General features: G+C 37.8%; 1 protein-coding gene across 1 annotated transcript in view; it reads right to left on the bottom strand.

Annotated features, from left to right (window-relative positions):
- LOC133526933 (nostrin) overlaps positions 1-14,158 on the bottom strand; it is a 59,781-nt gene extending 45,623 nt beyond the window's left edge. Inside the window, exon 1 of the mRNA XM_061863797.1 lies at positions 13,905-14,158. The gene's annotated coding sequence lies outside the window, so the exon portion shown is untranslated. The remainder of the gene's footprint in view (positions 1-13,904) is intronic.
- Between the last annotated feature and the right edge of the window lie 218 nt (positions 14,159-14,376).

Genomic DNA, 14,376 nt, shown 5'->3' with positions numbered 1-14,376 from the left:
GTGTTCGTGGTTTGTTCGCGAGTATCGTATGTATATGTAGTTTATGATCTAGAGCGCGCACCAACAGCTGACAATTGACTCCAATTGAGAGGTCGCAATAATTAAATTAGCAATGCACTCCTAATGTGGAAAAGCAAGTTAAGTCGAGATTGCAATCTACTTAGCGGTTGCTACGAGACTAGTTGAACCGCTTAGATGAGAAGGGGAAAAGCTTTTCAAAACCATCTTATAATAAGCGGGTCTTAGTTTATGACAAATTTCGGATCAAATATAAAATAAGTATTTGAAATATCATTTCTACGACGAATGTCAATTTAATTAAATAGATGGGGTTTTAAAATGGTGTAATATATGTAGGGCCGCGAGTACAGTATCAGGCCGCGTAGCCAACGTGCAAATCGCATACGGTTTGTAGCGATCGAAACGCAACTGCCAGTGTCGCACTAATGTGGAAGAGTGATAGAGAGACAAAGCGTTTCGTTGTCGTAGCGATAGAGATTGTCACCTTGGCTAGGCCGGCAGGTTGCTGATAGCCAAGTAGTTACACTATAACTGTACCGCAGTACCGGCGCAGTTGACGGATGGCCGCTGGAGACGCTAATGCCTCAAACGAGGTCAGTGGAGCCTGCGCTGGCGCACGAACACTTAGGTACCTACTTACTCTATTTGAACTTGAACAAATAAAATGCCATTTATCAGGCGAACGCTATTAGGACGCGATTATGCTAACCACCAACTGAGAATCTAGGTTAATGTAATTGTAAGTTATGCGGAGTACAGTTCATTGTAAATATTTAAAAATGAAACAATAACTGCCTACGAATAGTCGCTGATTTGTCAGTAGGCCCTGTTGTTTCAAGTGATGTGCCAAAATCTCCAATTTTAGAACGTTTAAAACGTAAATCATGTACGTTTTAAACGTTCTAAAATTGGAGATCATACTTACGATTTTTAGTTTTTGATATGAGAAACCTTATCATAAATATCATAATGTATTAATTTTCTTAATTATTTATCTGCTAAATGTTGTGTGAAAATAAGAACTACTTCCGGAATAAACGCCTGGCAATGAATTGGCGAGATAGTATTTCGTAAACAGAAGACGCAGGCAACCTTGTCGGTGCTGATATCGCATCTTTATTGTTTCCCTCTGGTTCAATGCACATCTAGTATTAACAGTCTTGCATTTGCCATATTAAATATTTTTACGATCCACGATATGTTAAAGCTTTCGCGTTCGGATGAAACCGTGTTGAATTTATTATTTTACACATCACAAACCTAGCCCAGATATTATAACGTACGTCGTCATCTGATTATCTTCGACACTTTAAACCAAATAAATAACTAAAAATGTTGTACGATTAGTACGCCCGTATAACTAATTGATTGGAAAGTATCTATTGGTCTGGATGAAGTGAAACCAACAGCATTTACTTCAAGCGACGATCACGATGTAACTAGACTACTCATGATACCTCGGCGTTTGTGGTAAATGGTATAATTTGTTAAGAGATTCTGTGAATTATGTAAGTAAGGTTATCGAACAGACACTCTTTGTAAGTACAAAAGTAGCCGTGCCACGAGTTGATACTTTATTTATTTATTTAATCTTTATTGCACAGTACAAAAGGCGGACTTAATGCCACGAGGCATTCTCTACCAGTCAACTTTAAGGCTAAGCATATAATAACATACTTGACGTTTACTAAACTCGATCGCAGTCCATCTCGCTCGCACTAATGTACCTATTGGTGGGATAGAGAGGGATTGCGATCGAGTTCACGCTAACGTTAATGTCAAATCCCAAATCATGGTAGCAATGCAGTACTTATTAAAATTACTACAGAGTATAGACAATTAGGACATGTTGCTAATAATGCCTAAAAATATAATCACTATATCGTCAGAGGGTACATGTATAGATACCGCAGTAGATATTGTTTTTTATTACCTGCTCTCTGCAGATTACGATAAAAATAATCGGTACATATTTGAGCCAGACATCAATCTTCGTCCATGCTCCATTTGGTTTCAGTTATGTGCTCGTGGATGAGTGCGCTGGCAAATGGAACGAGATATTCTTATATTTTCTACTTCATCTCCAATTGCGTTTTTAACTAACGATAAAAAGTATTCGCTGTCTAGTTGCTGTACATAGGTACTTATGTATCAGATAATTAGATCTCTTTGGGTTTGTTTCCGTTTTCTTAGATACCAATAGTGATTTTAAAAATATGAACTAAGTAACTACGTTCATAAATATCATAGGATCAAAATTACTTAAAACTAATAGCGATAGGTACCTGGTTAATTGGGATTTGGACAAAAGTAAAACCTCAATAATTACAACCAAAGGTCCAGTCCCAGTCCCTTGGCACTAAAAGGCCTAAGTAAGTGAAATTATTGAATTTCTTTAAATGTCCGTTATTTTAGCTCCTCCCTTTTTAGGATTCGCTTATATAGTTTCGCCATGCCCGTCTGTCTGTCCGCGGCTTTGGTCCGTGACGTTAGTGCTAAAAAGCTGCAATTTGGTATACAAATCAATCACTGCGACAAAGTGGTAAAAATAAAACTAGTAAAATTATTTTTTGGTACCTCCCTTAGTCATAAAGCGGGGATGTTTTTTTCACTTCAGTCCTATGTGGGGTATCGTGGGATATGTCTCTTAATGCGATTTCGAGAATAAGACCAATTTTTTCATATACGTGAATAGTTTCCAAAATAATTACTCCGAAAGGACAAGAAAATATGCCCCTCCACCCCCATCACAATTGTAAACGTAAAGCTTAGTAAATATTTTCAATGAAAACTATACCTAGTGAACATGACTGGTTAATCCGTTTTTTTGTAAAAAGATGTACTAGTGCTGTTTCTGTAGTGATGTACTGTTTCTACACTACAATGAGGAAACGCTGCACATCCCTGGTGCGCAGAGTGCGGGCTAGTTCTAACGGCATCTTGAGGGCGTTTGCGGAGAGGTTTGACTGCCAGTGCCAGAATTACTGTCATATGATTCACGTACTGGTGTCCAAGCCTCTCTAGACTAGGTTAAAATATGAGTATATTTGATTTAATTTAATTTAAGTTTAATCTTACGTTTTAATATAATAATTTAAATGTAATATGATCCTAAGTTGGTCGAAATAAATGAATTTATTTTAGTATGTATGCCTTGAGCCTTTAATTAGGTATGGGTTTAACAGTATGGGACTTACTAGGTAAAAGTGGAGTTCAATAGAAATGGCAAATAATGTGAACGAATATGACAGATTTGTTAGCATTTGTCGCATCACCTAAATAGTACGGTCGCCAAATCTCAAAAGCCCTCTAGAAACACGATTTAATTGACTCGGCTCGGCCTTACCCACAACCGGTATCAATGTGTTCGGACAGTTCTCCTGATCACCGTACATGCGGTAGTAAAGCGGAAAAATGGTGGAGGGGATAGTAATGACGTCACAAAGATGGCGGCCGGACCTATTCTTTTTGGCGGTGTATCTCGAAAACCACTTAACCGATTTTAATCATCGAGGTGTCAAATAATAGCTTATATTATGGAGATTATTTCCTTTTCTACACACATTTACGTGAAACCTATAGGAAAAAAAATAATCACAAAAAACAGTTTTTTTATAAAATTATTATTTTATATTTTGTAAAAATCTCCGTAAATATTAGCATTTCGCAAATTTTGTTTAATATAAAACATATTGCTTCATTATCACGGAATATAATGAGCCTTAAAACATACAGATCGAGTAATAAACAATGAATCTACACTCGTTTATTTGCGCATGGGTAACGATAACTGGCTTTTACCGGTCGAAACTGTGGTGACTGTTACGATACGTATTGAATGGAATTTATAGAGTATCGGTTTTAATTACTGAAATTATAATTAAAATTATAAAAACCAGACACAATAATGTTACCTTACTTCGACGTTTAGTCTCTTTTTTCGTCTTAATCATAGGTAGGTACATATTTCTTTTTACTTAAAAATTTTATACAGGGTGAACTTTTAACCACCAGTCATACTCTGCGCAGCGACTTTATAAGTCATACTGAACAACTTTTACTATTAGTAGTCCCCAAGCCGCTCCGAGGCCAGATTTAATTGACTCAGCTCGGCCTTATCCACAACCGGTATCAATGTGTTCGGGCGTTTCTCCTGATCACCGTACATGCGGTAGTAAAGCGGAAAAATGGTGGGAGGGGATAGTAATGACGTCACAAAGATGGCGTCCGTACCTATTCTTTTTGGCGGTGTATCTCGAAAACCACTTAACCGATTGTATTCATCGAGGTGTCAACTAATAGCTTATATTATGGAGATTATTTCCTTTTTACAAACATTTACGTGAAACCTATAGGAAAATAATAATCACAAAAAACATTTTTTTTTATACATTTGGTTGGTAGGTTTGTCTTATGTTTTAAAGCAGTAAAATCTTTCAAGTCGAAACACAGTATAAATATACATTTTGTTGTCTAATCTAAAAGTATTAGGTATAAGATGAAATTTTAACCACCAGCCATACTCTGCGCAGTGACTTTACAGGTCATACTGAACAACTTACGCAAGAAAATTTGGATCTGGAATGACACCCACTGGCTGTGCCCTACCACACAAAGCGAGATGACATTCACAATGCCCATACCTCTCTTTTGGACGTAGTTTAAGGACGTACCCGGGTCCATGACGCATGCTCGCCACACCGCTGCTTAAAATAAGCTGACGCACCGTAAATTGAACTGCGTAAAAATCGCAAAAAATATTACACGGAGATCTTATGGCAGACACCGTACCGGTGACGTAAAAGACGCAACTGTTTTGCGAACAAAAAAGATTCGCGTGAAGCACGTCACTGCGATTCCGTACCGTCACCGTTTTTTAAACAGCGGTGTGGGGAGCATGCGTCAAAAACGGTACGCATACGACGCGTCACTGCGATTCCGTATCGTGACCGTTTTTTAAGCTGCGGTCTGGTCGCACCTTGTATTGTATTGTATTCGGGCGATTTTTCCGCAACTCGACGACTTGCGCCTATTTTGCGTGATATGTTGGGGGTGGGCTAGTCCTGCCAGCCCAGCTCCTCGAGGAATCCTATCAAACCTTTGATGTTGAGTAGGACCTCGGGGAGGTCTCTCGGAGATCCGAGATGTTTAGCCCTGTATGGAGTCACTCCGCTGCATTCCAGCACCACGTGAGAGGCTGTTTCTTCTGTCTCCATGCAACCTCGGCACAGGGGACTGTCTGTGACACCTGTTGTGAAAAGATGTTTGTTAAATAGTCCATGACCTGTTATGACACTGGTTACCATACTCAGTCGGACCTTCCCTAGTTGCAGGAGCGCCCTTGTGAGTTTTCCGTTGATGCCAGGCATGGCTTCTTTTGCCTGTCTGCATCCAGTCTGGTTCAGCCAGTGTTCTGTGTGTAGTTTCCCTGTACGTGCCAGCAGCATTGAGCGTACCTTGCTAAATGGTATCGGAAGAATCGGTTCCAGACCAATCGCCCCCGCATTCGATCCTTGCCTGGCAAGCTCGTCCGCAGCATCGTTACCTCGGGATCCACTGTGTCCCTTGATCCATTGTAGGGTGATCTTGTTATTATGACATACCTCCATTAGTCGTTCGTGGCATTCGTGTATAAGTTTGGATGTAACTATATGGCTATTTAGAGCCATTAAGACTGCTCTACTGTCGGAGAGTATGCGGATGGAGGATCCTACTACCTTCCTTGCAGTGATGGCAGCCGCCGCGTTTATGATGCCCATGCACTCAGCTTGGAATACCGAGTTATGGGCTCCTAGCGGAGTGGTGATCGACATGTTCAGGTCTTCTGAGAAGGTTCCAGAGCCCGATCCGCTGTCTGTTTTGGACCCATCAGTGAAGATTCTCAGCTCCCGGGGATTGAGTCCTTCATGATTGTCGTCCTCATATAACTGTATTTTGTACCTTTTATCGAAGATAGCTTGTTTGTGAATCCGGTCCGTGCCTGACCTAAGCACTGGAAATTCGTCATACACCTTTTCCAGGCATTTTGTGTGAAGAGCTCCTGTGATGTTAGACCATATCTTGAGGGTTCGCAACCTTACCGCTGAGAGACTGGCCTCTTGCTGTATGTGTAGGTGCAGCGGTGGAAGGTTTAGCATGACCTCCATGGCTGCAGTCGGGGTAGACCTCGTGCAGCCAGTGGTGGCCGCGCATGCGAGCCTTTGAAGTCTTTGTAGTTTGTCTCGTACGTTGCCTAGGTTTGTTCTTGGCGACCAAACCAGAGCATCGTAACAGAGTAAGGGGCGGGTTATCGTCTTATAGAGCCAGAGGGTAATTTTCGGGTTGAGTCCCCACCTCTTACCAATCATCCTTCTGCACTGCCAGAAGACAACTCCCGCCTTGTCTATCCGTTTGTTGAAGTGGTTGTTCCAATTGAGTTTATTGTCGAGAGTTAGTCCTAAGTACTTAACTTCATCGGATAGCTGTAGCTCAGTTTGGAAAAGTGTTGGTCTGGTAAAGTTGGTCGCACCTTTATATGGGACAGTCAAAATTTTTTTCGCGATTTCGAAATTGGTCCCATAGTAAAAGTTGTTAAGTATGACCTATAAAGTCGCTGCGCAGAGTATGACTGGTGGTTAAAAGTTCACCCTGTATAAAATTTTTAAGTAAAAAGAAATATGTACCTATGATTAAGACGAAAAAAGAGACTAAACGTCGAAGTAAGGTAACATTATTGTGTCTGGTTTTTATAATTTTAATTATAATTTCAGTAATTAAAACCGATAATCTATAAATTCCATTCAATACGTATCGTAACAGTCACCACAGTTTCGACCGTTAAAAGATAGTTATCGTTACCCATGCGCAAATAAATGAGTGTAGCTTCATTGTTTATTACTCGATCTGTATGTTTTAAGGCTCATTATATTCCTTGATAATGAAGCAATATGTTTTATATTAAACAAAATTTGCGAAATGCTAATATTTACGGAGATTTTTACAAAATAAAAAATAATAATTTTATAAAAAAACTGTTTTTTGTGATTATTTTTTTTCCTATAGGTTTCACGTAAATGTTTGTAGAAAAGGAAATAATCTCCATAATATAAGCTATTATTTGACACCTCGATGATTAAAATCGGTTAAGTGGTTTTCGAGATACACCGCCAAAAAGAATAGGTCCGGCCGCCATCTTTGTGACGTCATTACTATCCCCTCCACCATTTTTCCGCTTTACTACCGCATGTACGGTGATCAGGAGAACTGTCCGAACACATTGATACCGGTTGTGGGTAAGGCCGAGCTGAGTCAATTAAATCTGGCCTCTGAGCGGCTTGGCGACCGTACTAAAAAGTTTTACGGTGGTTGTTTTCATAATATTATAATGTGTTTTTGAGTACCTAATTAATGTGTACCTTATAAGTGAATAAATAAAAGATTTGAGAATATAAACTGTTGAGAAAATCATGCTTGTCCACACAAAGTGCGAGAATAATAATGTAAACGAAGGTAAGTTGGTTTATCTCCGTTATTTGCAATTTCTATTGAGCTCCACTTTTTTTAAACAGAAGTTATCAACCAACTCATAAATTCTGTAGACCGGCAGGCCTTGGGTCGATGAAATTTGTACAAGTGTGCATCAGGTATCGCTAGTGCACGTGGTACGACGTAGGAATTTTCTAACATCCATTCTAAACAACGGGTTTATAACAATTACCATCGCGACACAGAAGTCACTTTCTTATGGTTACCTAAGTGTTCTTGCGACCATTACATGAATATTTAGCATGATGCAGCTTTGGTAGGAAAGTTACAAAAAACGAGATTTCTACGAGTAGAAACCAGTCTACCCCTGTTTCTAAAGACTTTAGACCCCTGTTTCTAAAAACTTGGATTATTCATTTAGTCAACATCATACACTAACTGCAAAAAATCAGAACTATCGGATTTGACGCCAACGAACACCATTACAAAAGTCGACAAAGTTACTGGATTATTATCTCACGAAATGAATAAATACTTTAAATTGCGATAAAATTTTTTTGGCTCATTGTTAAAAGAAGGTTAAACAGACTAGTGAAGTAGGTAGGTTTGTAGGTAATAATACCACCACTATCCAGAGTAATAACCAAATGTAATTGTTCTACAATGAAAAAATGAAACTGGTCTTAATTAAAATTACTTCGAATGTAGTAAATCATGAGTCGGTAAGTAAATATATTAAATCTGTTAAGCGTGTCCCCCGCTGCGACATGCCATTTATGGAATCATTTCTGGCAGCGTCATTCTAACTCTAACTTTCAGTAGCGAGTATTGCATTCATTGGTTAATATACAAACTTACATGGTTACCAGTTCATTGCTAAACACAACTAGTAGGTAAACACTGTAATTAAGTACAGGTTAAAAGCACCTAATTAAGACGACATTCTGTTGAACAAGTTGAGCATAGTAAGTCGTTTGCCTATCTCATATTGGTAATAACAATGTTTCAACACCGAATATTGATATCATCTTCCCATTAAAATTCACCTGACATGTATTACAGTCAGGTGCAGAGACTATTCTCCCTGCATAGAATTGAACTATGTTTTTTAATAACACACTTATACTTAATTGTGTATGACTAATGAACAAAGTAATAGAAATGAAATCTTGCAAAATGATTTCAATCTACTTCTAATAGCTGTATTGATTTAAAGCAATTATTTGGTACTACCGAGCTGATGCAGCCCGAAGATGGATAGAGAAACCCTACTGTGGCTACTAGTGGACTACCGAGATTGGGATTAGGTATATTATTCGTTTTGGGGCTATTACGTAGTCGGCAATAAATGTCTTTTTTTAAATGCATTTTTTGGCAGACGCTTTGACGCCTACAGAGGCCAAGAATTGTCCAGTAAAAGTAGCAATAAATGCACAACTCTGCAATATACGGATACCTCGTCTGTTCATAACTTTTAAGACGAATGTAAACTCAAGGGTACGAATACTGAAATGTTAATCGAGTACATTAATATATTTATTGAACAACTACACTATTAATTTAAATAAATTGAGTTAATTGAAAATGGCCCTCTGCGGTTTTCCTTATAATCATTTAATATGTTGGCATTTAGGGGATGCCGGCACGATCCCAAAAATGGTGTGTTTAGTGGCGGGAACGTGTCGGAAGTCAAAGAAAAATGTAATAGATATAATATCAAATTATACATAAAAATATTGTGAGTACCCAGTGTCTTTATGAGTCCTGGCCCAAATCTTTCGGATTGTTACTTTAGGACAAATTTAGCTTTTTTTAATAGACGAAAAAGGCCTAAAAACCTCATGTAAATTTCATCCGAATCTTGCCGCTATTAAATGAACCACTAAGTATAAAAGAAACAAAATGATTCCGTAAAATAGCTCGCGTGCCAGAACTGCCACCTTTTGGCATTTTTTCAGACGACCGAACGAGAACCTTTAAAAAAACACTCTTTTATCAGAAAAATAGAAATCAAATACATTAATTTTTATAAGTTACGGACGTTGATTTAAGGCAATTATAATTATGAACAGACGAGGCATTTCTGTACTTTTAGTATTTTTAGATTGAGGCTTTATAAAGAGGAATCCTCAAATAAAGTTGTAATCGAATACAACACCACAGTATAAGAAATGAAACTTAACAATTTCCAATGCACTTTTGGTGCATTAGCAGTTTGGTGCGTTCTAGAGTTTCTTACATTCAAAATAAACCGTATTTATTTACATAGTTCGACGTAGTTTAGTAGTTTCACGAAGAGGGAGCTACTTAACCTAGTACTTAGTACTTTCAAAATTATAGAGTTGATGCACGTACCTTTTTAAAGAGTTAGGCATCGGAAGAAACTGTTGATAGGTTCTAATAAAAAACTACTGTCGTTTATTGCGTTCTTCGGGGTATGCTATCAAGTTATCAACAACAAAACTACAAAGACGAACTTTCCTATCAGATTCTCACTATATTTTATCTGTAGGGAGATGAGTGTTATCATGACAGATCGGGGACTCTTACCTTTATCAGTAAGTATCATGTAGTCTAATCTAGAAATAACACGTCAATCATGTACTGTCATACATCTCCCGCTTTAGATTAGCGTTCGTATTAACCTTCCAGTAACTACATTGCGGGGTAAACTGGCTTACTGAAAATACAATAACCTACTATCTAACCTACCTAATACTTGCAATTTCCGCAACCCTAATATATCAAACACGGCTGGGCTTTCATATGCGGACTTAGCCTGAAAATGTACGGACTGGATGACTACTTCTATTGCGATTACGAGCGATAAAAGATAAGATAAGATACAACAACTAGTCTTTTCTGACACTATTTGGTTGGTAACTACGAGTACTATGGGGCCATTCTAGAGGTTAAATTTATTCTAATAATAAGATGCATTATTCAGATTTTTTTCCAAGAAACGTAAGCGTAAGAAATAAGAATTACTTTCTTGTGCATTTAGATCGTCTTCCTGTGCTGCTAATGTATTATAATATCTTTCACTTGTGAAGATTTAATCTCCATACCAGTAATCAATAGTCACTGTGTTCTAAACCGTCCTTAACCACTATTGTTCTATGTTAGCTGTTAGCAAATGTATCTTACATGTATATATCTGAGCAGTATCACTCTATGATAAGTTTCCTGAGTCCAACCCTTATGAGCAAGCGTGATTAAAGCTATTTTTAGACCGCATTTTACTAAACTAGGTCCGAGGATATCAGGCGTCATTGTCCACTGTAAGCGAATCCAATCTAATAGAAACTTAACATTTCCGGCGAATGGTTCGTTATGAACGGAAGTTGAAGGAAAGTGTTGCAATTATACCTAAATAAGCCCTTTACTCACTCAACATTGTTTTGCAATGTCCAATTGTTAATTTGCACAGGAAGGGCCGGTCTCTGTCTATCCGTAGTATCGGTACCTCTTTATTGCATTTGTGTTAATCTCAATGTTACTTTGTAAATATCATAGTCAAGCTATAAATCTATGTTTGCCAAAAGGCAATATAAAGCGCAATCGGCATACATCTACAATAATATAAATAAGCTAATTCATATCCATCCATTACTGTTGTATAAGTGTAAGATAGAACTCACAAAATGGCTGAAACAACTAAGTTATGATGATACGGAGTCATTATTGTACCGCGTGAATTATTAACTATACGTAATATATAGGCTGAACACATACATTAATCCACACACACACACACACACACACACACACAAATATACGAATGTATATATATATACATATGTATATATATACATTCGTATATTCACTCATATATTCATATATTAATTAGGCTAGAACATAAATCAAATAGCATATATATATATATATAATAAATATAGCTATAAATCTTTCATGTACTTATGGAATATTTCCCTACTACTAAGTAAAAAGACTGTATGTTATGGAGGAGCGGGGCATCCTGATACAGGTTCATTCACCTAAAAGGAAGCTCCAACCACTTATGTCAAATTGTAAACCTTTACTTTATAAGGAAAATAAATATTTTTCATTTTCATTTTTTCATTTTTCAAATATGTAGCTGCCGGTGCTGGCGCTTGAAATTGTAATAGATGTGCGATATTTATTGCTTAATTTTGCCGTATACGTACGCTTTCAGCTTATGACTTATGAAAACTATATAAAGGATAACCATGAAATATTGTTTGTATTGTGTAAACTTTGTCATCCATCATAATATGTTCTCCATAACTTCGTTTGAGATTGTAGTCAAGTTTGAGTAGGTACTTAACGAAGTTCGAACACGAAAACCGCGGGTTATCCTACTATTTACCACCAACTGGGCTCGGTGGTAACTACTGCGATTTTTTCCTAGTTTTTACCACTGGTAAAAGGTAGGATAGGATTTTTTTATTAATATTGAACTCTAGCAAAATTTTGGTGGTAAGTAGTTATTGGAAAAATAATTCCTACCTTTTACCAGCGGTAACAACTGCGAAAAAATATTCCCAGTAGTTACAACTGGTAACAACTCGTGGGTTCGGGGCCTGATGAAGGAAGAGAGCGTGCGCTGCAGTTAAGATATCTGCGCTAGAGCGCAATAGCGGCTAATATAGCAGGCTGTCATTTAGCTTCCTCGGTCCTCGTGTTTTAAGTAAGGGCAGAGAGCGTGAGAGAAGTACCTAACTAAGGACAAAAAACATATATCGCCAAAGGTATAAAGCGCGCTCATTATACACAATATTTACGATATAACCTGTATATTTTTAATGTGACATCATCTCTACAGACGCTAGTATAGCTAATGCCTATACCTATCTATATTCAGATAGAGTACCGCGCTTCTTACGTCATTCGCGTCGTGCTATCTATTATACACCTGTCACTCAAATTGCAACAGACAGTTCTTGTTTACTCTGATAATAGTGGCAGTACCAAGTATAGGATTCAGCTAAAAGACTTATGCCGTTTAAAATGATCTCATATACCTGTGTCATACGTCATACATATATACTGTAAGTACTGTACATTATGCAAGCCAACAGCTAAGCAATGTATTTCTCCTTAGTCTTATAACAACCACCTAAATTCTTCTAGACTCCGTCTAAGCTAACTTTGCACCACCTTGAACAGAACAAAGCGAGGGAATGTCATATAAACGTCATATTTTCTTAGAAATTTGACATTACTGATGAAATTGAAACACTGTCATTGCAAATGCCATGCAGAGTCAGCTTGGCCCCACTCTAAACGTGTTCTTCCCTTCTCATAATAAACGCCCCAAATAGGTCCTCAGACGTTCCAACACTTGTTTCTCTATCTCAAATACAAAAATTACTTCTATTGCCCCAATTTATCGATTGGTTATTTTGGTACAAATTGTACAAACCCCTTGGAGGATTTACGAGTAACAACCGTAGTCGCCTTTAAGAGCTTACCTCTCTATCGAAAACTTCTCCAAGTGGGCATATGTATTGTATGGACTGATGTTTAAGAGTATCAGACACGGTTATTTTGTACGTTATGTTTGACGGACACAAAAATCGGCGGATTGTTTTGAACAGAAAACAGACAAGGCGTCTCCAGTTGTTAGACTAACCCAGATAGATTGAGTTAATAGTACCTAAATTGGCCAATCTAGCTACCTAGTAGTATTTCAGTAGATAGGATGATCTTAAATATAAAAATTCTAACTTAACCCTTTTCCAGGCATAGTCCGATTTATCGGCCACATACGCGTCAATAGAATTGCAACTTTAGCATATGGATTTAAGGTTCAAATTAGATTGCACTTTCAGGAAATGTGACTTGTCTTCAAATGAATCATCAAAGCTGGATTCATTGGAATATTTGGATTTTTTGGGAAAACCTTGTAAATTTGTGCGACCTGGAAAAGGGTTAAGACCTTACTCCTACAATTTCTTTCTTGTACAGTCGAATTCGCAAATAGCTGTATTGTAAATAACTAAGTAAGATTTAAATCATATTGACCTGCTAGGCTAGGCAGAGGTAAGTACATTAGATACCTACCTCCTTCAGTGTTTCATACGAGGTAAAATATATATACAAAATTATAATGTCGCTGTTGTGTAATCAAATCACTTATTAAAAATGGCTAAGCGGATGACCTGTTGAGAATACCTATAATATGAACGTAACTTATTATTGATACTAGTATGAGAATAAATAAGAATGTGTACAGAGCTAGGTAGGCTTCTACTGTTGACTCTATCTGAACTAGAACAAAAGTGTGAATCTACAAATAAATCTTATTACTTAGTAAGTACGAATACCTACCTAAGTAAGTACATGCACTTATTACAATATTAAATTCTTCACTTATAAAGTTCTAATGTTTATATTTTGAATAAACAATAACAAATAAGCATGTAAGAACTCACCCGATTGAGGCGGGATCAACAGGACAACAGCTGTGTAAATCCGTGAACTATACCACTCACAACGTGACCACGTAGTGTTTTGTTACACAATATTTTGTTGCGAAGAAACAAAAAAAACTTTATGGGACGCGGCTGTGTGGACTTTACGGACGTAACGCTCGTGCGTCTACTCCGATACTGCTTCGAAGTGATACTGAGTCAAACGAGTGAGTGAGTTCAGTGAGTGGACGCAAACGCCGCCGGGCAGCGCGAGCGCGCCGGCACGGCACCGCGAGGAGTACCTACCTATGCCTACCCACCCATTCCATCCAGGCATGGGATTCAACGTGCACTGTTTACTCTAAGGCCGAGAAATATTTAATGCGTGTCCTACCTTTGATCATGCTTAAATTGTAGTTTTTTTTATTATTAAATCCACGTAGGTGGCAAGAAAGTATACAGTCAGCCTGATGGGGACGCTTAGAACTCCTAG

This window comes from Cydia pomonella, chromosome 1 (assembly GCF_033807575.1).
Source record: "Cydia pomonella isolate Wapato2018A chromosome 1, ilCydPomo1, whole genome shotgun sequence".
Classification (NCBI taxonomy): Eukaryota; Metazoa; Arthropoda; class Insecta; order Lepidoptera; family Tortricidae; genus Cydia; species Cydia pomonella.
Note: the sequence above shows the minus strand (reverse complement) of the source record. Positions and strands in the feature narration are given on the sequence as shown.